Raw genomic sequence first — 26721 nt, 5'->3', positions numbered from 1 at the left:
GCGCGGGCGCTTTTCGTGTGCGCGCGCGCGCGCGGGCGCTTTTCGTGTGCGCGCGCGCGCGCGGGCGCTTTTCGTGTGCGCGCGCGCGCGCGGGCGCTTTTCGTGTGCGCGCGCGCGCGCGGGCGCTTTTCGTGTGCGCGCGCGCGCGGGCGCTTTTCGTGTGCGCGCGCGCGCGCGCGCGCGCTTTTCGTGTGCGCGCGCGCGCTTTTCGTGTGCGCGCGCTTTTTGTGTGTGCGCGCGCGCGCTTTTTGTGTGCGCGCGCTTTTTGTGTGCGCGCGCGCGCGCTTTTTGTGTGCGCGCGCTTTTTGTGTGCGCGCGCTTTTTGTGTGCGCGCGCGCGCGCTTTTTGTGTGCGCGCGCTTTTTGTGTGCGCGCGCGCGCGCTTTTTGTGTGCGCGCGCGCGCGCTTTTTGTGTGCGCCTGCTTTTTGTGCGCGCGCGCGCGCGCGCGCGCGCCTGCTTTTTGCGTGTGTGCGCGCGCGCGCGCTCGCGCGTGCCTTTTGCGTGTGTGCGCGCGCGCGCGCTCGCGCGTGCCTTTTGCGCGCGCGCGTGTAAAAACGAATTTGTCTGAAAACTAGTGGAGTTCTCGGTCATGTTTATGTCCTACTGTTGATTCAGAGCACTTGGTGAGGTTTTATATTTAATTCATAAATTATTTACAATCCATTAGGACTTTCCATTACCATAATTACTTGTGTTTGGTATTTTCAGTGTTTTACTGGTACAACACGAATTCCCCCATATCAGTACCCTGTGCAGGTGGTGAGAGACCAGAAGAGAGGAAAGTCTGCCATCTTCACATACTCATTAGTGGTTGCACCTGCCAGTTTCCACACAAGGCAGCACACTTGAACTATTGGCTTGCAGACACTATAATATGTTCCCACCAGTATTTGCATTTTAAATGGAATGCCTACATATTAAAATGCCAAAATGAAAATGGCTGTGACAAGGAGTGGTGGTGAAGGTTTAAAGACAAAGCTGTATGCTTAATTTCCAAAATTTCTCATTCTTCAGGGAACAGGAAACATTAAGGGTTGTGCACTGCTTGTTGACGACTCACTGCAACCTCTGTCTTCTCAGACAGTGCATTTAGATCGACATTTCGTACTCTTTAAATGCGTTTACTTCTTGCCTTTGCTTTCTAGCTACATTATCACAGGTTCCTTCTTTTGGTATGAAAGAGGATTTACATAGTTGGAAATGGTTGCAGGGGAGATAAAGAGGACGGAGATGGAAGAGGATAAGACCTGAAATTATGAGAAAAGGGAGTAAATGAAGGAAATGGGGTCACGGTCAAAGTTTTACATTAGTAAGCTCTGTGGTTGAAGAGAGGAGCAGTGAGAGTCCATGCATGTGTTTTGTAAACAAGTTAAGCCATCACCAAATTCTTCCAATCACTGGTTATTCAAAGAACTTCTGCACAATTTATGATGAGCTTGGCTTGAGCATTAACAGATCATGGAAGGCTATGAGAGTAGCATGTAACATCAAGTTAAGACATTTTTCACCCGTTCCCCAGCGTGTGGGCAATGTACAGTCATTAACTTTGAGCAGCGCTTGTTAACATCAATGGGGGGTGGCCAACAATGTCATTCTTTAGCCCAACAACACAACATATTAACGTTCCTACTAAAGCCTTACGTTAGCAGTGACACATTAGCAGTGAGGCATTAGCAACTACTTTAATAACAGATGTACAAAGATTAGATATGTTGGTCAAAATCCTGAAGGAGAACAACATTGCTAAAAACAGATTGACTTTAAAATACCTTTAAATTATTTTTGGAGATGCTCAATGTATGTGAATGGTAGCTACAAACAAATAATTCCTGAACAGTGCCTATCACCAGTGCAAATTTTGGTATTACTTTGTGCAGACATAGCATTATACGCAGCAGCATGCGCTAAATTACAACTTACAAATCACAGTACATGAAAATAACATTAGCAGCATACACGCTGCGTGTAGCATTACTGGCTCCAGACAAAAAGACCACAAGCTATGCCCCTGACCACCCTTTGTAATTTTCATAACAATTTTATGAAATTACTTATGATAAAACATATGAAAATCTTTGCAATTTTCCAATCTCCTAAACTCATTTATACCTCTTTTAACAATTTTAAACAAATCTCAAACACACAAAGTGCCACATGTGGTGCTCTAGTCAAGACACTAACCTGACCTGTTTCATAAATCACAACTAAAATTCAATAAATGTTGAAAGTTACTGGAATATTAAGGAAAGAAACTCATGGTGATAAAATCATTTGGGTGTCTGTGGAAGAGTTCATAGTTATGGCTCTATTTACAAAAATAAACTAAATTGTCTATAAAATTTTTATTGTTGTTTCATTAGAAGACAAATCTGTTCATTATATTGCAGACATTGCCTTTCGTCTGGTGCATCACGAGTGTGACTTTCGTGAAGAACTAGGTTGTTGCAATTTACCATAAAAAATAATGGTAATAATGTCAATGACTTTTTAACTATTAAAGCTTCAAACATGGATTTATCTTCAGTGAGCTTGCCCCACTGCCACAGTTCCAAAGCAGTCATTGGTTTTTCTGTAGCATGCTTGTAATGAGTTTTAATTTATTTTCATTGAAATCATATTAGTGACAACAGTTACAGTTGCAGGTTCCTCCGTACTAGTTCGTCCTGCGACCTTGTCACCAGAAAATGCCCATCTTCCTGCCTGGAAAAACCCCAATTACCCTGGGCTTCGTGGATTGCTAGCCGCCTTTACTTCCGCTCAGCTCGGCTGTCACAGCTGTCTGACATCTGGTCACCCCCCTCAGACATTCACATTGGCCCACAGCCAGCCTGTCAGATTCACTCCATCCTGCAGCAGTCAAACCAGCAGCTTGTAATGCCACAAATTGAAAATCCCAGATATGTCTTTAAGAAGGTTCCAAGCAGGAAAGTTAGTTATGATACAAAGATGACTATAGTAAACTCTCTCTCTCTCTCTCTCTCTCTCTCTCTCTCTCTCTCTCTCTCTCTCTCTCTCTCTCTCTCTCTCTCTCTCTCTCTCTCTCCCTCCTCTCTCTCTCTCTCTCCCTCCCTCCCTCCACAGACATAAGTGGTGTTGTGTATTTTAAATGCTCTGGAGCGATAAAAATAACTGTATATACAATGGACGGACATTTCTGACCATGTATGGATAACTCAGCTGGCACATTGACATAGTGGCTATAACATAGAGCTCATCCAAAAAGACTGGAACTGAAGGGTTGAAAATTGCTGATAGATATAAAACTAGTGTAAAAAGTAAAAAAAATTTGTTGAAGTTGGAGCAAAGGAAGATTTTATTAATGGCAGAGATACATGCATTGTGATAAGACAGCATTTGTAGCAGTCAGTATTGGATAAAAACTTGGAAAAACACAGTATATGTGATTGAGATAGTTACATACTACTCAAATAGGATTCTGAAGATAATACACCTAAAGGAGATATCATGGTTTTAACGAAGTAATGGCAAGAGCAGAATTACCTTAGGATGTTCAGAGCATTGGAGAGCATTGCAAGGGTGAAACGAAAATTGTGTTTTCGTTTTAATATTTATTGTTTTACTTTAGCATGGCATGTTTCTTTTTAGTAGTATTGTAGTCCATTTTTGTTTCTCATATCTATCCCAAATGAGGTGAAGTGAAAGAAAAGTCTACAACTTAATTGAAGATAAAATAAATCTGTTATACATGAGCCATCCAGTTTTTATTTTACCTCTATAATGTAGTTCTAATCTTTATAAGCTGTTGTCCTGACTTTTTGCATTTTTTTCTGTTTCCAGGCACTCTATATTGAATCTGAAAATGGATGGCCATTGTGCTATAAAATGAGTTTTCTTAACTCTGTTAAATGTCTGTGATTATAATTTAAGCAAAAACTGCAATGAACTATTCTCTTTGTGTACTTAGTTAATTGTGGCTCTATTATTATCAAGTTAGGTAGTGTCCGTAATGATTGTTTCATATATTTGTTGCACTGATTTTTATGGAGTATGAACTTCATAGTGTTCTGGGCTTTAAGTACACACTGTGGTGCTGTTTAGAAGAGTGGACACACTCCATATGATGAAATTGGGCTTTGCATGTGTGTATGTGTGTGTGTGTGTGTGTGTATGTGTGTGTGTGTGTGTGTGTGTGTGTGTGTGTGTGTGTGTGTGTGTGTGTGTGTGTGTGTGTAGAGAGAGAGAGAATGCATAACGGTGACTTGAAAGAACACTTGTATGCAGGATCTCATGTGTGGAATGTCAAAAGTATTAGTACTGAAAGGCAGATGACTTTTTATCTTATTCATTTTCTTTCATTGGGTTATGAGTGACAGTGCTGTTGTTCGTCTGCACAAATAATTCCTGTCATATGTATAAAACTTTTTGAACATTTATAAAATAAAAGTAATGGAATGGCAGAGTGCTGAAGGTGTAAGATTAATAACTGTTTTTAAGTATAAAGCTGTTAATCAATAATTTGAGGAGTGTGTAGATTCTAGAATGAAAAATTTTTGTAATAGTTCCCATCAGTTGGGTACGTTTTAGTGATTGTTAAAAGTACTGTGCAGGTGTTAGTACCATACAGCTCACAACTGTAAGATTGTAGTGACAACCAGAGATTTGTGGGTCCTGCAAAAATTGTCAGTGGTGTGTTGCTGTTGTGGCAATACAACATAATTTTTTGTTGCTTTTATCAGTGTGTTTTATGGCCTGCATTTAGTGTTGCTCTAATGCCAGGTACAACTGAAACAAATGCTGAAAATGTTATGCTGTTTGTGCAAATAGTAGAATTCATTCCAAATCAGAAAAAAATTGGGAGAGGTATTTGGCATTGTAAAAGGCTGAGCTGATATACCACTGACTACTAACAACAAAGGACTATGTTGAACCATAAAATGTTTTGTGTAGGATCAGTTGGAGCAATGAGATCTCACTCTTCATTTTTTCCGTGCAGAATGTAACAATTCTGAGTAAGCAGCAAAAATATTCAGTTTTCTTTAAGAGTACTGGCTTCCCACAAACATTTCATAGGAGGATATTTTGATGTCTTCCTGCGGGTTATCATTTTTAATATTTCCTATTGCACGTCCTCTACTGCAAGACTTCTTGTTCACCTTAAGTTACTTTTATTTCATAATAGTGGTTGTGTGATGTGTACCACTGTTCTGCTTATGAAGAAAGGATCCAACACTGGACATAAAATGTGCAATTAAAGAAGCTGAAATACTTGCCATATGTAATTAGTACTAGACAGCTTATCATTGATGACATTATAAAAAAATTAATAACTTTTAATTGTATTGTTGTGTTCCTTTCAAGTATTGGTTCTTTCAGGCCGGAAACAACTGCAGTGCAATTCAGACAAGCTATGTTAAACAGTGGTCAGGTACACATTATTTTTAATTTTATATGTGTAAATATGAAATGCTTTGTTCATCAAGAGTGCTGTATGAAAGTTCCTTTATCAGTACAGAAGAATATGTTAAGTTATTGTCAGAGAATTGTTTATTTTATAGGTTACAGTCTGTTAAAGGTATCTTTTAACTCTTTGTGGTCCAGTGTCATCTGTAGACCAATATGATAAATGGTGAGTTTTGAAGCTGGACTACAAAGGGTTATGCATCCTGTTAAAGCAGAGAAAATATTTTTTATTCTGATAAATATATTTGCCTGTATGCCCTGTTGAAATTTTTGTGATGTACTACTGTACAGTGTGCTTGATGTTTCATTTTTATTACTTGTAGCAAGCCAGTCAAGATATTTGTATTTCTTATTGACAATAAATTCGTAATGTACTTGTTCAGGTTTCTCTGTGATTCTCTATATAAATTACTACTACTTCCTATCATGTGTTCTGTTTCTTTTAACACTAACACTGAGGTGCAGACACAACGAAACACACACACACACACACACACACACACACACACACACACACACACACACACAGAGAGAGAGAGAGAGAGAGAGAGAGAGAGAGAGAGAGAGAGAGAGAGAGAGAGGGGGGGGGGGGGGGGGGGGGGAATCTATTTGACCTTAGTGGTCAGACACAGTGCTCGTGCGTGTGTGTTTTCTATTTCTGGAGGAAACCTTTTGGTTGAAAGTTTAAACGTATAGCAGTCTTTTTATTCTTGTCTGTGACTCCGCTTCTTCTGTGTAGTGAGATCAGTAGTAATCTAGCCTTTTCATAATACTGTTATTCCATCCTGGATTTACCTACTTTATTATTTTACAGTTCACTTCCACAGATCATGTGTACCCATTATGAGACTGATTTATTTCTGTCTTTTATTGTTTTGGCGTTTAGTTCCCAACTATTTCAACATGAGGCACCTGTGACTGTTGTCAGGATTTAATTCTCCGTTTCATATTTGACTGTTACTCTTTAGCTCTAAGAATGGTGTGTACGTCATTATCATTTCAGAGCTGCTTGTGGTAGTAATACCTCAGTGTTTATTTTACTGATTCTGTGCTTACCACTTTGGAGAAATAGTATTTTCTGGTTCGGTCTGCTGCTATAGATTTTCATCATCTGGAGGATTTTCTTGATTTTCCTGTAGCAAAATTTTCCAGGATTTTGCAGTTGTATTTGCTCCAACACTCTTACAAGATTGGGCCGTGTCATAAGCTATGTCTTTCAAATTAATATGGCGCAACTTGTCCATAGCATTAATTAAAGAGGAAAGCAAGTTTCTGCGGTAGTTTCTCTTCAGTGTCTCTAAGGTCCCGAGGCTGACATAAGGATGTCACATTTGGAGGCAAAAACATGGCCTTTATATCTTGAAGTTCATCTTGTTGTCCAGAAGCAACAGTGCTTTGTGGGGCAAGTTGTTGGCTTTCAAAACCTTTTCAGTTTGTGGCACAAACTCATTAAAAAAATCATCCTTTAAACATTTCTGAGCTCATCCAAGCATTTTTTTGGTTGTAATATTTCACCGGTAAAGCATTTTTAGATACATTTTTAAATGCTCTTGTTTTTTTTTTTTTTTCTTACCTATCGTAGACAGTTTCATTTTTAAATTTGCTGTGGCATTACTGCATGCAGGAATTGTCACTTTTTCTTTGCTATGTTTGTAGCCTGGCACTGCCTTTTCGGCCTTTGACTAATGTTTTTTCCGGTAACATTTTGTAATTGAGGCCACTGTCGTCACAGTTAAAAATTTGATGGCCTGTTAAGTTTTCCTTGTCCAATACCTTGTGAAGTTTATTCCTAAAAAATTGAACAGCTTCAAAATTTGATGAAAGCTTTTCACCACAGACATTAAGTTGCCGAATTCCGTATCTTTTCTTCCATCTCTCGAGCCAGCGTACACTAGCTGTGAAATCAGGTTCACGTTCATTTAGTTTGTTACGAAACTTTAAGGCTTTTTCCTGCAAAATAGGTCCCGACATGGGTACACTTTTTCATAATCACATTTTTTCATGGTTTTCCGATCTTCCAAAACAGCCGAGGTTGCTCGCCGAGAACACCACTTCTCAATTTCATTGTGGTTCCTTTTCCAGTCTCCAACTGTTGTTTCTTCCAACGTTATAATCTTGCTCCATTTTTAATAAAGTTTCACTACTGTCTATTCATTTAAAAGCTGTAAACTTTTCTTCCATTGAAATGACCACCTTTTTCCATTTTGAAGCCATCACCACAAATTTTTACAATAAACAAACTGCAACACGTCCACTCCACTACAGATCTAAGTTAGCACTGAGCACTGAGGAGTGAGGAGTAGCAGACAGCGACAATGAACTGAGTATCAACGAGCAACACGTTAGTCACTGACCTGGTGCACGGCCGGCGCGGTGAAAGGGTTAGATAACCGAAGATCGGATAATTGTGATTCTACTGTAGTAACATTGATTGTTTGGAAGGTGACCTTGCAGATGACTCTGGTGAAGTCATGGACTGTTTTAAAATTTAGTAGATAATTCCAAAGTGGTTTATTTTTCAAATACAATATTTTGCAGTAGAACTGGGAGCAGGTGGATATTAAACAAGTGTGTGAAAAACAAGTCCTTATAACTGTTCAGTTAGTGACTTAACATGCGGAAAGGGAGCTTGTATGTGCAGTGCTATCAATGGTGTTTGCTGGATCCTTAAATCATTTGCTAAATTGTTCTGTTCTTCTGTGCCTCATAAGAGGCTCAGACGTGAATACTATTTTCTGTGGTTGAGTGTTATTAATATTTCAGATGGTGAAGAAGTTGCATGTTCATAGCTGTGTCAGTAGTTATGATGAGAACAACAAAGTATACCTTTTGGATTCCCAGCCGATGAAAGATGTGCATACGAAGTGGATCTGAAAGATCAATGTGAATAATTTTCATTCCTAGGATGCATTCTGTGATAAGTAGATTCATTTTTAATGAAAGTGTGTCACAACTTCAAGATTTATTTTTGTCTTATATTAATTCTGCAGAGTGCAAGGTGAGTTCTTGAGCAATTTCACACTTAGTTGGCTTTTGGATGGAAGTGGAGTATGTTGCAGTCAGGACATTACCAGCTTGTTTCCTCCTGAGTGATAGGTGGCACAAGGATTGTGAAACATCCTGGTCAGATATGTATACTCAGATGCTGTTCTTTGAACCCAGTATTGTGGCCCAAGTTGTGCTTGGGTTTGTTTTCCAAAGTTTGATTTGCAGTAAAAGTGTCAGGTGTGAAAGTGCAGTACATTGTTTCATCTCCTCTGAACATATCATGAAAACCCATGTTGGCTGCTAGAATTTTATCAGGAAATGTCATCTTACATGACCATTGCTGATACTTGCGTTAGGAATAGGTTCTTGAATCAGTGTTGTGCCTTTCTGGGAAAAGTCCTTCCTAAATTTCTTCACACTTGTTTCCACTCACATATTTCTTCCTTCAATCCTCCTCCTAAAACTTCTAAAATGTTTTACTCAACAAACAGATTACATTTGTAGCAGAATTATAGAAAACATCAAATTCTAATGAGTACATGTACAAAATTCACGCAAGCACAGAATAGCCGAGTCTATCATAACAACAGCTCTTATGTTTGCTACTGCTACTACAGAAGTAATTCTTTAAACTGACAACAAAGGGCAGCACCTGCCGAGGAACCATTTGTGAGATATCTACGCTGTGTTCTCATATGAAACCAGTCCAGCTTCTGAGTGGTATGTGGCACAGGGATTGAGAGACATCCTGGTCAGATATATACACTCGGGTGCTGTCCTTTGAACCCAGTATTGTGGCCCAAGTTGTGCTTGGGGTTGGTTTCCAAAGATCGATTTGCAGTAAAAGTTTCAGGTGTGAAAGTGCAGTATTTTTTTTTTTTTTTTTTTTTTGTCTTAATTTTGTAGCTTTGGCGTTTCATGGTGGAAAACTAACTGCCCTTATAAACAGGTCACAACTTGGAAAAAGTGCTGTACCCTACAAACTTCCTAGCTACCCTTGCTACCTCTCCATAGTAAGACCAAATTACCATATCTTGAGCAGCAAGTGAATTGATTCCTGTTTTTATTATGGGAAATGGGGTTTTTGATACAGTCCTGCGAATTGTGAAAATTTGTTTCGTGGATGTCACCAATTTGCTTAATAACAATGGTATAATGAAAGATGAAAAAGCACAGAACTTGAGAGAGAGAGAGAGAGAGAGAGAGAGAGAGAGAGAGAGAGAGAGAGAGAGAGAGAGACTAAAAACTGGCCTATTTTAAACAGAGAAACTATAATGAGCTGTACATAATTTTAGTTATTTTCATTACATCCTACAAGAAGCTAAATCCTTTCATATGGACACATTTGTCCTTTCAAATTGTGATTCAGTTAAGGGAGAAGCAGGGAAAAGATCTCTACTTATTCTTTTGTGTCATTTATTTGATCTGAAATATATTCTGTGTGTCTGGAAAAATTATTTTGTGCTATTGCTGTTTGTATGGTAGTTTGCTATTATCAGCATTAAATATTTTTTCTTGTTGGTGTATTTGCTTTAGAAGTTTGATTAGTATAAAATAATCAGTTTTGTACTTCTCTGCCCTGGTGTGTTCTTTGTATATTGCATCAATTCTGTTGCCATAGATAACGAGATTCAAAATGCTCCTAGCATAGCACAAAAAAAGGCAAATATGTCCTGTGCACAGTTAGAGATGTAAAAGAAGGGAACTACCTTTTTGACCTATGTGGCAGGCAGCTTCAGAGAGATTTAAATCATAACAATACTTTTTAGTATTAGTACCCATGTCATAACATAATGTAAAGTAACACGATATGAGGTGGAATCCAAAATTTTTGGGACAGGTAGTGCCACCTGGAAAGTAGTAGTAGGTCTGTGCACCACTACATGACGAGAGCTGCACATCTGATGAATCAGTGTGCAGAGTGGCATTCAGCTGGTAGGACGTGTTGCGTGTCCGCAGTGATTTCTATAATACTCTGTGTTCGGTGTGTGGTGATTTTACGGTGGATCCGCGAACAGTACAGCGCGTGTGTATCAAATTGCATGCGAATCTTGGGAAAAGTGCTACGGAGACCCTTGCAGGGCTTCAACAAGTGTTTGCGGGACAGAGCATGAGCCTTATGCGTGTGTTTGAGTGGCATGCTCAGTTCAGGGCCGGCTGTAGAGCCGTTGAAGATGATTCTCACACTGGAAGGCCCGTTAGCAGCACAATGCCAGGCATTGTTGCCAAACTTCAACAATTGGTTCGTGCGGATCGATGATGAACCATTCAAGACCTTGCAGGTGAAGTGGGTATTGGTTATGGGACATGTCAACGAATGTTGACTGATGAATTGGGCATGCATCATGTCGCTGCAAAATTTGTGCCAAGGATCTTGACTGCGGAAGGCACAGCGTTGAAATGTGTAGGGATCTTTATCAGCCCATATCTGATGACCCAACCTTCTTGTCACGGGTTATCACCAGCAATGAAAGCTGGATTTACGGTTATGACCCAGAGACAAAGCAAAGGCTAAGGACCAATACATCACTGTACCAGATTTGAATCATCAGCCTTCCTCCAGTCCGGAGTTATTTAAGAGCGACTGTTTTTGCACATAAAATCCGAACAGTGCACATACAAATTGTGCTATTAGGAGAGCAGTACTTTCAGCCCAGTTGAAATCTTTTTGCAGAAGGAATTAGTCAATTTGTACAATCTGCTTGAACATCAGCCCAGGTGTGTTATTCAAACTTTGTTTAATATACTGTAACACAGCTACAATAAGACAGATGTTCAGATGCCCCTAAACTGAAAACTTTTTGCCCCATGTTCCTAGCTGAAGTAGGAACTGAGCAGCAAGTCACCTTGTGCATTCCTCCCTCCCTCCCCCATGAACCATGGTTCTGAACGCTGCCTTTTTAGACCTATTACAGTGCTTCGATGCTGTAACGATTCGAATACTTTAGCTTGTAGATTACTGATGTTTCAGTTTTGATGCCTGCTTGAGCACCAAATTGCTAGTTTCGGAAGCTATCCTTGAAACATACCTTAGTTGAAAAATACACACCTGTTTAAGATGAACTGAATTATGACAACTCACATCATCTTGGTGAGTCCTTTGACATTATTCATATATTGCCAAATATTTCACTCTTAATAATGCTTTTTTTGGTTTTGTGTGTCAGAATGGTTCATCATAGACACATCCTATTTTAATCACAAGTGAAAAATCATTATACCATATAGTCACATTACAAGAAAAATACAGGGTGTCCAGAAAGGGCTGGACTGTAGTCGTGTGTGTGAGTTGCGTTTGCACGCATTTGTGTGCGTGTGCGCACACGTGTGTGTGTTTTCTGTCTTTTGTTGACAAAGGCCTTAACGGCCAAAAGCTATAATTGTGAGATTTTTGTTGTGCCTGTCTACAACTCAGCATCTCTGCTATATGGTCATTATAGCTTATTTGCAACAAATCATACATCAAACTGCAGGTAAATTAATGTAGTTTTTATTCAATATGTGCACCTTTAGTTATACAGCACACAACCAACCTAAAATCCAATTCTTCCCATAGTTTGGTTATCAAGCCCAGAGTAACGATAGCAATCCTTCTCACCAACACACACAGTAATATCACTGTTTTTCAGTCTAATGCAGATTCCTTTCTTGACCATTTAACAGACAAGTTCCCATACAGTTATTTCACCAGAAGCACTTCCATTAGTTGCATTGAATTACCCCCACATGACTTTTCTGCTTTCATGACAACATTTCCCGTAACAGTCATTTTAGTAACTTTCCCATCAGCCAGTTACACTTCACGAAAGTTGCCCATCTCTAAATCCTGTAGTGTCTCCTGGTGACTAGTCATATGAAGCGATGCTCGTGAATCCAGAACCCATACTTCTCCATCAGCACCTCCTCGACTTTTGATCACTGTCACAGCCACTATTTCATCATCTTCCTTCGCACTTGCACTTGTGTCTTCACTCTTTCGATAATTCTTGTATGGGAAACTCCATATCACACCCACCTCAGCATAGCCCATCAAAAGCTGAACAGATCAAGCAAGAAAATAGGAAGATATACCGAACAGTGAAAAAAAAAAGCAAAATAAACAGTGAACAGTTGAAGGACAAGACGTGTGATAGAGCAGTCTAAAACAGCAGTGGCATCCTGGTTAATTGGTCATGGTGTTGCACTGCCATGCGGGTGATCTGTGTTCAAATCTCTCTCGTGTCCTTTATATTTTTATTTTTCCACAACATTGAGTAGTCTGTCCAGTCACTGAAATGTTTATCTTTCTGTAGTTTAGGCAATTGTCATACTATACACTGGTTACAGAATATATGTCATATGGTGAGAATACGTTACCATCACAAGTAAATGAGATGAAGAGTGATAGCAGGCGAGCTACAACATAGAAGGCTCACAAAAATGAAAACAACAAATAGATGGGTATGAACAATGTTACAACAAAGGAATGTAAGAGTCAAAACTTCCAAAATGGAACGCAACTTCAAAAACATTAAAAACACGTGTTTTGACAGAGAACAGAGAAGCTATGACTGTGAAGCTGTTCGGTTCATCTGTTTTAGCTTATGTGACAAACTATTATGTTTTCATCGTTTCCTCGAGACTGATCATATTCACATGAACACCTAAATCAGACGAGGCATATCTCACTCATTTACCAGGCATACGAATTAGGTGTGTTGTAAGGGATTCCTGTAATATGACACACGTACTGTCACTAATGCCATGTATGACGTATCAGACGTCCAGATGGTATTTTCAGTCTGCAGCAGAGTGTAAGCTGATATGACATTTCCTGGCAAATTAAAACTGTGTGCCGGACCGAGACTCAAACTCGAGACCCTTGCCTTTTGCGGGCAAGTGCTCTGTCGGTAGAGGTCCCGTGTTCGAGTCTCGGTCCGGCACACGGTTTTAATCTGCCAGGAAGTTTCATGTCAGATGTGTTTTCCAGTGGCGGATTCGGTTGACTTGTCATCAACTGTTTGCAGTTCCCATATGAAAGTCACTTTCATTTGGCTGCTAATAGTGTAGTTGTGCAGAATCAACTGTCATTATAGGTCCCCTTTCCTACACCTAACTGTTGCAGAGGGACGTTACACCACGATGCAGGCACAAAGTTGAATACAGTGGACAGAAAGAAAGAAAGAAAGAAATCAGCGTGAGGGATGTGCATGTGGCAGTCCAACTCCGTGGCCACATAACCATGATGTCACTGCTCTTTTGGGCTGCTCTATATTGCACTTCTTGTCCTTTGACCACTCACTGCTTTTTTTTTTTCTTCTTATCTTTCTTCACAGTTCAGTATACCTTTTCGTTTTCATGCTTGATGTATGTCCAGGTACTGACAGGCTGTCCTCTTACCACTAAATGTGAGTGGGGAGTTTCCCTTGTTAGTACATCCACTTGCCCTGTCTGATTTCTTGGGAGCATTCCATGTGTTTGGTGCACCCACTCCCGGTCTTCCATGGAAAGGGTGGCACTCTTGGTAATGGAATCTGTTTCACTACAGGAGAAACAGTCTGGCTGCGTTCTTATCATCTTGGTTTTGTTTATGATTTTTACAGTGGCCCAGGCCAAACTTGAGATGTTTATGACCTCCACCTTGTGCAGCATATATTTTGACTTCTTTTTGGCTCTTAGTGGACTTCGAATCTGGTTCCAAACGCTTCTCTTCTCTTCTCTTCTCTTCTAATTCTAGTCCGTTGATGACAAGGGCTGTGGTCAGTCTGTCCATCTTTGTCTCTCTAAACTTCTAATGAGGCCTTCATACTTCTCAAGAGACAGTCCTAGAAGCATGAAGCCTGCAACTCTTTTGTCATCAAAGGTAAAGCCCTCTTGCTTCACTAATCTATTGGCAGCCAGTATCTTAGTTAAAGTCATTCATAGCCATATCGTCTTCTTTCTTCATATTTACTAAGTCCCTCATCTTGGATATAGTGTTAATTAGCCCGTTGTTGCATTGTATTCTTTCCAGTTTCTCCCTCGGTTCCTTTACCAATTTTAGAGTGCCAATCTTCTCTATTTAGCAGTCTTCAACCAGTATTAGAATCATGGACAAGGCCCTCTCATTTTCCTTCTTTTTTTCCCACATCCAGCTGTAGTAACGTGTTCCAAATCCATGCCTCAAAATGTTGTTTAAGTGAACAAACAAGGCATCTTCACACCCAATTCAATCATTCTGAATTGTTTCCTTCATTGTAAGCTAAGGTAGAACGTCAGATACATTGTCATCAGTTCTTGTACTTCAGGTTGTTTTTTCGTCAAACTCAAACACACTCAACACACTCGTGCACTGGGCCCAAAACTGTTGTAATTTTTGTGTACAATGACTATTGATAGTTGGATGAGCACTGTATTAAAATACACACATTGCCATTGTTGCTAAATATGTTACAAAGAAAACACCAAATATACAGAATGGCACCACTGCCAAACCCCATTCTTCTCACATAGATGTTTTCTTGTGCCTTACTCAAGCAGCACCAAAGAAGCATGTAAAGTGAGAAGAGAAGAGGAAGATGAACACAAAGAGGAGAGGGAGGTAGGGGACGGGAAACGGCATTGGCTTCTAATGACGGTCACAGCATTAAGTAAAACTAATTACAACAAAAACTAGATTAGATGAAATCATACATGTACATTTCAGTAATGGCTGCTGATCAATACATGTATTTTAAGAATTTGTGTACAGTGGATTATTACTGAGAGTAACTGGAAAATTTCCTTCCAATGATTTCTGGCTGCTAGAGCAAGTTTGGAGCGTTCAAAAGATACCCAAATTCTTCTACAGTTTGGCCTTTACAGATTCTGTGGTGATAATCTGAGAAATATAAAATTTGTATTTGTTGAAAAATCAGAAATCAGACAAGCTTGAGGAGAACGGTTTGTATCTGCGTCCACGGTCTCTGGAACAATGGCCAATGTTCTGTTCGTTCACACACAGTATTCAATTCAACAGAGTTTCAGGTGATGTAAGTGCATCCCTAGTAAAGCTCTGTGATGCCAGTTTTGAGAGCGCACCACAAGATATAGCTTTGCATGTACAGCCAGGGCAGTATATTTATTGCATTATGCTGACAATTAGTGGGTTGGAAATGTGTGGATTGGCAGTCATATTCTACCTGCTGATCACTGAGATTCTGTTGGGTTGAAGAGCAACAGCACTGGTAACTCTTCATGCATCTGCCGGAGTCGGCAGTCTTTCAGGTGCTGTTGCCCAGAATATGGACAGCTAGTTTGTCGTAACAATAGATACATTTTTGCATTGTTGTCAGGCAGGCAGTAAAATACGTACCAGATGCTTGAGATTCTCAGTTGAGACACCTTCTTCTGGCTTGAGAATCTGGCCAAAACGTACCACCTGTGGCTGAACTTGCCTTACTATCAGGCATGGGATGCAAAGTTTAAAAACACAATGGTGCCAAAAGTCACCAGGACCAATCAAAGTTTATTTCCCATCCACAGAAGGAAGAACGCATTACAGACTATTCAACCTAGAATCCTGCAATTTGTAATCTGGTTAATACACTTGGCAGTTAGTAAAGCAGCAAGTTTTACAAGGAGACCACTTAACTATTATGTCATGTTTTGTCAAAAACGACATTATGAATGTTGAGCAGTATTTTCGACAGCCCTCATGTGAATGAATGGAAAACCTCAAACACCGCATACCAAGAACTAAAATTTTGTGGAATTTCATTTGGTGCTGTTGGAATCTATATATTTCAACTAAATCTGATATGCTTAGCTTGGAAAAGCAAGAACAGTGGGCAATTTATGACCCCTACAGTTAGTTGGAGGAAGTGTTCCTCAAAGCTGCCGGTGTTTTAGGTGCTTAAGACCACAAGCACCAACAATGTGTTTTTTAAGTGTGTTTCAGGAAACATATCGTTTATTGAGAATAATCTGTGCATTTTTTTTCCCAAATTTAAAGACAAACTGGGGTGCGCAGATTAATTGCAATATGGTTGGTGTTGGTACTGCTCTGTCTCCGATAACAGAACCTGTTATACTAAAGTCTGTAACACACCAGCAGTATGTTCTTAACCACATGTTAATTATAGCTACAAGTCCATCACTCATATACAGTTAAAAACACTTAAAATTACTGAAGAAGCAGAGGACATTGGAAATCATGCAATGGGAAGAAAATATCATATGAGCGAGGGCTGTATTAGGGAGGGGGGGAGGGGGGGGAAGCAGCAGCTTCAAGAAATGAGCGGTAATCACCGGGCATTTCATGGCCAAAACGTGAAGCAACTGGTGCTCGAAGAAAGGCTCTATGACTATGTAGATGAGAAGCAACAATACGGATGTGTGGTGACTAATGAAACATGCCAACTCAAAGCTTTGAAACCGATATTGTCTAGTTCTTTGGGTAAAGCCAGAGTACCAGGGCTGGCTGCCAAGATATTTTCAATTAAAATGAATTGGGCTTCCAGAGAAAAACCACCATCTCTCAACTGCTTTCAGGTGATTACGAGCAAAAAGTAGCAAATTTTCATCACTACAGCATAAATTTGTGTCACAAACATCACTGTACATTATCGCAAACTGGTGGCAATTACAAGTAAAGGTGTACAGTGGTGTGTAGTTGGAAATGGACAAAAACTACCATCTTTGATACAGAAAAAAGTCTTTGTTGCAACCAAAACTCTTTTCTTGATCTAAAGATGTATTAAAGTTGCTGTACCAGTGGCACTGCTGTAGTGACGGAGTGCAGTGATTTTAACTACCGCCTTATGTGATACTTAACAGGAAAACTATTCCAAAAATATCAATGAAAGGCATATTGGTGAGGGTCGATCCAAATGGGTGGATGAACAATGGTTGACTGGGTTACATGTCTGGCATGTCGCTCTGGTGTGTGACTGAATTTATGTAACAAGTCACACCTCAACAGCTTTCACGGACATCCAACTGAAGAAGTGCAAGACAAGTTACAAAAAGGAAAACTGACGTGGTGATATCCCTGGAGACCTAACATTCCTTCCCACAACCTCTACATGTGCGTATAAATCAGCCCAGCCAGTCAAAGTTGCTCTTGAACAACGATAAATGCAATGGATGGTGTACACGCACACGCACACAAAAGCCAATATTCCCCCCCCCCCCCCACCACCACCACCACTTAAAATTACAGTATGCATATTATTCAATGGTGCTGACTATTTGTGCATATGTATGGTAATAGGACCTCAAATGTTTTCAATATAAATAAGCAATTTACGAGATACTGTTAACAGCAACATTAGATTGTCACTGGTGATGCTGTTGTCTACAGCTAGTAACATCATTTAGAGACTTGGACTAAACTTATTCTGGGAGTAATGAATTGCACTCTGTAAATGTGGATGTATTCAACACAGTGCAATTTCAAAGGAAGGAATGGGGAAAAAGGGAGAGAGGAAAAAAAGCAATATTAATAGCTGACGTCTGAAGGAAGTCACATTATTTAACTATTTAGGGATAATTTAAGAGGCAATACTGACCCTATGAATTATATCCGAAGATATATTAAGGAATGCATACCTACATTTCTAGCATTTGTAGACAATGTTGACTGGAATCCTCTCTTTCAAATTCTGAAGGTGGCAGGGGTAAAATATTGGGAGTGAAAGGCATTTACAATTTGTAGAGGAACCAGATGGCAGTTATAAGAGCCGGTGGGCATGAAAGGGAAGCAGTGGTTGGGAAAGGAGTGAGACAGGATTGTAGCCTATCCCTGATGTTATTCAGTCTGTATATTGAGCAAGCAGCAAAGAAAACAAAAGAAAAATTTAAAGTAGGAATTTAATTCCATGGAGAAGAAACAAAACCCTTGAGATCTGCCAATGACATTGTAATTCTGTCAGAGACAGCAAAGGACCTGGAAGAGCAGTTGAATGGAATGAACTGTGACTTGAAAGGAGGATATAAGATGAACATCAACAAAAGTAAAACGAGGATAATGAAATGTAGTCTAATTAAATCAAGTGGTGATGAGGGAATTAGATTAGGAAATGACACACAGTAGTAGATGAGTATTGCTAATTTGGGAGCAAAATAACAGATGGACGAAGTAGAGACGATATAAAATGTTGGCTGGTTATGGCAAGGAAAGGGTTTCAGAGGAAGAGAAATTTAACATCGAGTATAGATTTAAGTGTCAGGAAGTCTTTTCTGAAAGTATTTGTATGGAGTGTAGCCATGTATGGAATTGAAACATTGATGATAAATAGTTTAGACAAGAAGAGAATAGAAGCTTTCAAAATATGATGCTACAGAAGAATGCTGAATATTAGATGGGTAGATCATGTGACTAATGAGGAGATACTGAACAGAATTGGGAATAAGAGGAAATTGTGGCCCAATTTGACTAGAAGAAGGGATTGGGTGGTAGGACATGTTCTGAGACATCAAGGGGTCACTTATTTAGTACTGGAGGGTAATGTGGAGGGGAAAAATTGTAGAGGGAGACCAATAGGAATACACTATGCAGATTCAGAAGGATGTAGGTTGCAGTAGTAACTTGGAGATGAGGAAGTTTGCACAGGATAGAGTAGCATGGAGAGCTGCATCAAACCAGTCTCTGGACTGAAGACCATGACACAACAACAATGTTATGAGGATAAACCAGGTGAGACGAGCGCATAAATTCAGAAGTGCAGGGCGCAAATAGAAGACTTAGATTTGTTGAAAGGGGTTCTGGAAAGGAAATTGCATCCAAGACACTAGTGCGACCAATCCTTTATTATTTCTTTAGTTTTTGGAGTCCTTACAAAGTAGGCAGGACAGCAGAAATTCAGCTACTTCCTCCGACCTGCTAGGACTACAAAAGAATCGGAGATGTTCAGGGAATTGAAATGGCGATCCTTACAAGCCTCTTATGTAAATTTACAGATATGGTGTTATTGGTGGAAGAATAACAATTTTGCTGTCACCGTAATATATCTCGTGCAGGATCACAAAAAAAAGAAATTGGGGCAATTAAAAGTAGTATACAGACATTTTTATCTCACTCAGTAGGTCATATAGTCACAATTTTCTGTGCACTTTATCTCAGCCCGCTAACTGGTTTGGTGTGGCCCACCACGTATTCGTCTCCAGTTGGAATCGCCTCCGCTCAGAATAGCACCCACAACAATGTCCTGAGTTACTTGCCATACATATTTAAGTCTCTGTCTTCCCTTACAATATTTGCCCACTACTGGTATCTTTTAAAGCAGTGGAAGCAATTCCAGGTTGTGTTAGAATATGTCGCAGCATCCTCCCCCTTGTTCCACAAAGAGTTTTCCTCAACTATTCTGCAGAGAACCACATTTTTTCATCTTATTGGTCCCTTATTGTTTTGCATCATCCTTGTCACCGTGAATGTCCGTGGGACATCACCAGCCCATGTTACCCTCTGCCTCACAGTATTATGTGTATGCTGTGTGGTCATCATACTGCTGTGTCAGCAGTACCTGGTATAAAACCCTGGTCTCGGCCATGGCGGCCTTCCATAAATACCACATCTGAAATACTTCTGTTCTCTTGCCTTCTGAATTTCCCAATGTATATGATTTGCCATAATAGAATTCTGACCATTTAAGGACAATATTTGATACCAGTAGGCTTCTTTGTGAGGACTGCTCTATATACCTCTCTTAATAGCAGAATTCATTTACTTTGTGGAGTATTTTGTAATGTCACCCTATCAGTTTCTCCAGCATCCTTTTCGGACCCTATGTCCCTCAAATTATATCTTTAATAAAGTACATACAATATGGTACATCGATGAAGTACATACATACACCTTACCCCAATCTATGAAGGCATTGCATGTGGCAAACTATGGATATCGTTACAAAAACTCCCATCTACAATAAGCAGAAACATTGCTTTTTAATGTATTTATACAAATTATTGGAACTAAAAGTAGTCAAGAAGAAAATATGTAACATGTAAGTCAAAATGAATCATTGTTGCGATCTTTAAATCTACTTCGCTAAATGTCAATTTAGATTCTTTCAATGCCTGTGAACTTTGTAGTTGCCACCTCCCTTCAAAGCATGTGCCTGGTTTACATCATATCATGCATAAGTAGTTTAAAATAATATTGATCATGCACTGGATAAATATATACTGTACTGGGATAAACTAAAATTAATGGGAGCAGTAGACGGAGTGCCATGACACCAGGCATTGGCCACCGCCTGTTGTCAATCTGCACGATTGGCCCGCAGTAGCAGCAAGACAATTCTGACAACATTCTGCATGACAGTACTCTGGGGCAGCCTTCGAGAAGGCAACTGCCACATGCCGACATGGTTGCTGTGTGTTTCAGAACAATTTTGCGCTGACACAAGAACACTGCACTTCCATAGAGTCAACACAGTGCAACTGCATTCCAACCTGCTCATGAGCCAGCCTGCCACTGTCAAGCAGCTGGACAGCAATGTAATATACTGGCTAACGACCTATCATTGACATGGCCGCCTCTACTGTCACTGGACTCCGAACTCTCGTGCGTTGCCCGATCACATGGTGGTCAGGCACCTGTCGCCTTTGTGTAACTTCGACGTGGGGATCAGACAGTCCCCATCTCTACTCTTGTGCCCTGAGCCACGATGCAGTCTTCCGAATTGACAGTGAAGCAGCCACATTGGGTTGTGTATACTGTGGGCAGGAAACGTGAGCCTCCTGTTGACACAGCAGAGGCACTCACTCAGCACTATCAGCTACTGACACTGGGCAGGAGACACCATGATGAAATATTAACCTTGATCGCCATCAACTTTGAAGCTGCTAAAGTCCAATGTTTGTAAATAAACAGTAATGACGTTCTTGTACAAATGTACCTTAAATAAAAACTTATTTTTTTCCTACATGGTTTCATCCTTTAGAAACACATTTTTTCTGGGTGAGAAGGAAGGTTTTTTTAATCCAGCCTCACAGAATGAAGCTGGTTCTATCTGGACGATAGATGTTGTCATATAGGTTATATTAATGGTAATTGCAAGGAACAAGTGTTGGGCTTGTAAATGTTTTTGACATTCTGAACAGAATTGTACAAACAAAAGTTCACAAAGTTAGTGAAGGTGGTCACAAGGTGAATCTCATACAATGCTATTAAATGGGGCATATTGTGGTGTGTCCACTGCACAGTAACCCCAACGAGAATTAGCACAGGTCACCTCTGCATGGAATCAATGGCAGATTTTTTTCCCCCCAACCTTTTATGTGAAAGGACAGATGGACAAATTTTTATTAGATACTGGTTCTCAAATGTCTTTAGGAAGTAGGCCTATTCTTGGTGAAATATAACTAAATCCACCATACTGGAGAGTAAGAGGCATAGTTGGGGATCATGCTAGGTTTCCAAGTGGGGGAGGAAATAACTTATGGAGTAATGTAGAAGTTCAACCTATGGTTGGCAATGGTTATGAAGTTATACTGTGTTTAGATTTCCTGGTTCAACATCACACCAAAGTTGACTTGGAATGGTGTATTGTAGTGTAGACACCATTTCATCTTGGCTTTATGTCCAGAAAACTTTTGCTGTCGCAAGGACCACCTCTAGGCCAGAGGAAGCCACATAAGTCAATTCACAAGATACCATGCCAAAAGGTACACAAAAATTTGTGTTGACACAGGAGCTAACCTGCCAGATGACTCTGTATATTGTTGAGCCCATTCCTGAGAATGAATTAGATAAAAGCATACTATTCTACATTGTGTAGTTTGTCCTACAGACAAGAAATTGGTGTGATCAGAGATGTGTCTGTCAACTGTGATAACTTTAGTTCCAGAGAGGTGAAGCCATCACAAGATATCCTTACAGCCAGCTTAGTACTGGATACAGGTAGACTAGATAGAAGTTTCAAGTTTCTCTATGCATTGCGGCAACACACTGTTTCAATTGCACTGAAGAGGAAAGTATCATGCTCAGTGAATATCGGTTGTGTGTTTACAATCTAGTGTTAATGTTGGCCCACCAGGCTAATAATTATGTGCTTTTTCAGATTCATTACAGTGCTTTACATATTTTCCTGACAACGTTCGTTTAAGATTGATATTAGAAAATATTGTGCTTTTTAGTTTTCATTCACTTCACACCTTCTGCTATGTAAAACTTACATTCAGTGGTACCTGTGTTTTTTTTCGTCAGCCTGCTACCCAGAAGCTAAGAGCACCACTCACCAAAAGATACGTTTTTACTAATTATTACAATTTTGCTATTATCAGTTGTGTCATGGTGCTTTTTACTTTACTATAATAGCGGTGTCATGCATCACAAATGTGGATGTCATTGTAGGTTAATTAGTATGGAAGAATCATGTCAGGACTGTAGGGTGGTATTTTACTACTGTGAATGTAGCAGGAAAGCCAATAAAGTGCAAGATGAGGTTATTCCATGGAGTTGTAGATTATGTAGTCGAGACAAGAAAATCATGAAACAGGGAGAAAGATTTGTGCCCTTCAAGCAGAATTAGAAATAGCATATTTTGAATTAGATAGGTTGAAGAGGAAAGGAGACATTGGAGCTGGAAGGTGACAAGTAATTGAGAAAAAACTAAGAAATCACATTTCAAATTCTGGTTAACAATCAGTTTGGCTTGTTACTTGAAATAGGACATGACCCTCAACCAGTTTTTGACCTAATGTGGTAAACTCCTAGGAATAACTTTACGGTTAGGACACTAAAAAAGTCTTGTAGAAACAAGAGTCTTGCTACTAGGTAGCAGTTATGGAAGGGGTGCAGAGCAAATGCTATAGAAATCCTTGTGTGAATACCAGGTTACAAGAATCATGAAACCCAGTGCCACACTTACCAAGGTGACAGAAAATGCTTTGAGCAGCAATGCTGATGTAGAGAATCAAGTACTTATACAGCAGTATGACGAGCAGGAAACAGCCCAGCTAGCAACTTAGAATGCAGCATTAAATGTGATGTGGATGAAATAGAAGCGCACACTTGCATGGAGTTTGTGGAGCTTTTACAGTGCCATGACCAGCCCTGGGTTAACATGGTTGTTAGCCATGTTAACGAGCTGAGCATATTGCTTTTTATTAAAACAATGTCTCATATCTGTGCCATACCTGTTGCTGAAATTGGGAGATGGGGATAGACAAATCACGGCACACACCTGAATAGGAGGGGGGGGGGGGGGGGGGAGGAAAGTTTACCTTAACATCTAGCAGAAAGTGTATGGCGGGAGGGGGGGGGGTACAAGCAGAAAAGACAAAAGTCCTGTGATTACTAGAGTCAAAGGGGCACATTTTTAGGTTTAACAAGGAGTATTCAATGGCATTAGCCCCTTACCTAGCCTGCATTTATTGTGAATCTCTTGCTGAGCATCAAGTCCCAAGCAATTGAAAAAAGCACAAGTGACTAAAGTATATAAGAAGGGTAGAAGAACTGGCCTTGGACCAATATTCCTAATTGCAGTTTGCTGCAGAATCCTTGAACATAATTTCAGTCCAAATGTAATAAATTTTCTTAAGCCTGAGAAGCTTATGTCCACAAGACAGCATGGTTTTAGAAAGCACTGATTGTGTAAAACTCAGCTTGCACTTTTCTCAAATGATATGCTGTGAACTATGGATAAAGGGCAATAGGCAGATGCCTCATTTCTAAATGTTCGAAGTCGTTTGATGCGATGTCCTACTGCAAGCTGTTAACAAAGGTATGAGTATATGGAATGGGTGGGCACAGTCTGCCGTTGTTTGAGCTGGAGTCAACTGAAGAGTCTGATGATTTTTTTTCCTCCCCCTCAATTCGGCATGTTGATGTCGTCATGGCAAAAAGCAGACGGGTGGTACCCCATGCTTCAGCAATGAGTAATGTTTGCTGCATTATACCCAATGTCGGAGTACCCTCAAACTTTTTTTTCAGAAAAAAAAAGCACTGGTCCTGCTTGACACAAGCAAGTCATTTAATCTGGATGTAACTTTGCAAAGTAATATGAAATGAAACAAGCACGAAACAACTGTCATAGGGAAGGTGAATGGTCAACTTCGATTTATTGGGAGAATTTTAGGAAAAAGTGGTTCACCTATAAAGGAGGACACATACTGGATACTGATGCGACCTATTCTCAAGTAGTGCTGAAGTGTTTTGGATCCATACCAGATTGGATTGAATGAAAACATTGAAGCAATTCAGAGGTGGGATGATAGATTTATTACTGGTAGGGTTTGAACAACAAGTGTTACAGAGAAGTTTCGGGAACTCAAATGGGAATCCCTGGAAGGAAGGCTTTTTTTTTTTTTATTTATTATTTTTTCTCCAAGGACACCATTGAGAAAATTTAGAGAACCGGCATCTGAAGCTGACTGAGGAACAATTCTACTGCCACCAACATAATTGCATGTAAAGATGACAAAATAAAATTCGAGAAATTTGGGCTCATATGGAGGCATATAGACAGCCATTTTTCCCTCACAGGAAAGGAAATGTGAAACAAAGTATTAAACAAATTATAGCAGAACAGGACCATAATTTATGTATCATTTTTCAGGAAAATAAAAATTTGTTTAATCAGAACATTAGGAGGTTGAAAAACAAGGTAGATGAGCTGCTTGTATGCTGAGAAGATATGGAAAATTCTTAAGTGATGGATGTTTTGTACCTCTGAACACCACTAATCACAGAGCTGGAGGAGTTAATTATCAGGGGTTATAGAGCAGAATGATTTTAATGTAGCTGGACACAATCAAAAATATTGAAACAAACAGATTCTGTGTTGATCAGAACTTAGAATCACGTGCTTGTGAGCAGTTACTGCAGAATACTTTTCTGATAATTGTAACGGTCTACATATCCCATCTAGGAAATTTTTAGCTATTTATAAAAAATCAGTGCATCATTGAGCTATCTGTTAGATAAGAAAAAACAGTAGTCTCTGGGGATTTCAATTTAGATTTCTTAAAAGATACAATAGGAAAAATGAATTCCAATGATTATTTGTGTGTTTCAATGTAATTTTGGTAGTAAAATTTTCAACTTGTGTGCAGCAAGGCAGCAGGACACTGACTGACAACATTTTTACAGACAAAGCTCAGGCTGAAGCAATCAATGTGTACCCAGTTATTAAAGGACTATCTGATAATGCTGCACAATTAATGGAAATAAACAATATGGCATCATAAAGCCCTGGGCAGGTTCAAACAATGCAATGATGCTTATTAATGACAACAGGATACAATGTATTAAGAGCAAATTAAAACAGGTGGTATGGGACATGATATATATAGAAAGATAAGCCAATGTCAAATTCAATTTATTCCATAACAGATTTGTATCAATATTTAAAAGTTGTTTCCCTAAAAAGTTATCTGGAAACTTTTAAAAAGATGCAAACCATGGATAATTAGAGGAATTAAAATTTTGTGTGTGTGTGTGTGTGAGAGAGAGAGAGAGAGAGAGAGAGAGAGAGAGAGAGAGAGAGAGAGGTCTTACTCGCCTCAGCATCTCTGCTATATGGTGAGTGGCAACTTTCCTTTTTGTATCATTGTTATGCTCCATCCTGGATTTTCCATTGTTGAAGCACAAACCATTTACATATTGTTCTACCACAATTAACAATAATGCAAAAAAATTTCACCCACAAATTCTTTCAACCTATTATCAAAAGTATGACTGTATGGTATATCAAGAAAATTTTGTAAGGGAAACAATCATTTTTTGAAAATATAATGTAATTGGATAGATAAAAATCTACTCACCAAGTGGCAGCAGTAAAAAACACACAAAAGGTATTACATATGCACACTTTCGGAGCCAGTGGCTCCTTCAGGCAGAAAGGTTGAAGAGGAATGAAGACGGGTGAAGGAAATGGGTTGGTGATGTTTAGGGAAAGGGGTAGAGTTCAGGTTGGGAGGGCGACGAAAAGGTGTTCTAGGTGTGGTGGGCAGAATCTCAGACAGAATGGACCTCATTTCATGGCATGAAGTGGATTCCAGATCGCGATAATGCTAAGTGATGAGTGGTGTACTTTTTTTTTATTTACAGTGTGGGAAATCTGCTTTTGAACTAGGCCAGTAATTATGTCCAGTGAAGGCAGAGGTGAGAATGGTTGTGTATTGCTGTAGAGAGCTGCACCACAACAGATACATTTGTCTCAAATGCCGTGGGAGGGAATGTTTGAGTTGGAAAGAACACCAACTGTCAAAATGCAAGTATTATTGTTTGTTAGAGGGTTTAATGTGAACAAAAGTGTGTAGCTGGCCTTCGATGAGGATGAGATCAACATCAAGGAAAGTGAGAATTCAGCATACGACCATGTGAAGTTTAAGTGGGAGAAGGTATTTAAAGATTACAGGAATTTT

The 26721-nt window shown here is 39.7% G+C and overlaps 1 protein-coding gene across 2 annotated transcripts in view; it reads left to right on the top strand.

Moving 5' to 3' along the window:
- The window catches only part of LOC126354865 (late secretory pathway protein AVL9 homolog), a 97179-nt gene extending 91376 nt beyond the window's left edge, over positions 1-5803 (top strand). For both annotated transcript variants that reach the window (XM_050004853.1, XM_050004854.1), the window contains exon 11: positions 3799-5803. The gene's annotated coding sequence lies outside the window, so the exon portion shown is untranslated. The remainder of the gene's footprint in view (positions 1-3798) is intronic.
- The last annotated feature ends 20918 nt before the right edge of the window (positions 5804-26721 follow it).

The sequence above is a fragment of the Schistocerca gregaria genome, chromosome 3 (assembly GCF_023897955.1).
Source record: "Schistocerca gregaria isolate iqSchGreg1 chromosome 3, iqSchGreg1.2, whole genome shotgun sequence".
Taxonomy (NCBI): domain Eukaryota; kingdom Metazoa; phylum Arthropoda; class Insecta; order Orthoptera; family Acrididae; genus Schistocerca; species Schistocerca gregaria.
This window is presented reverse-complemented; position numbering and strand designations above follow the sequence as displayed.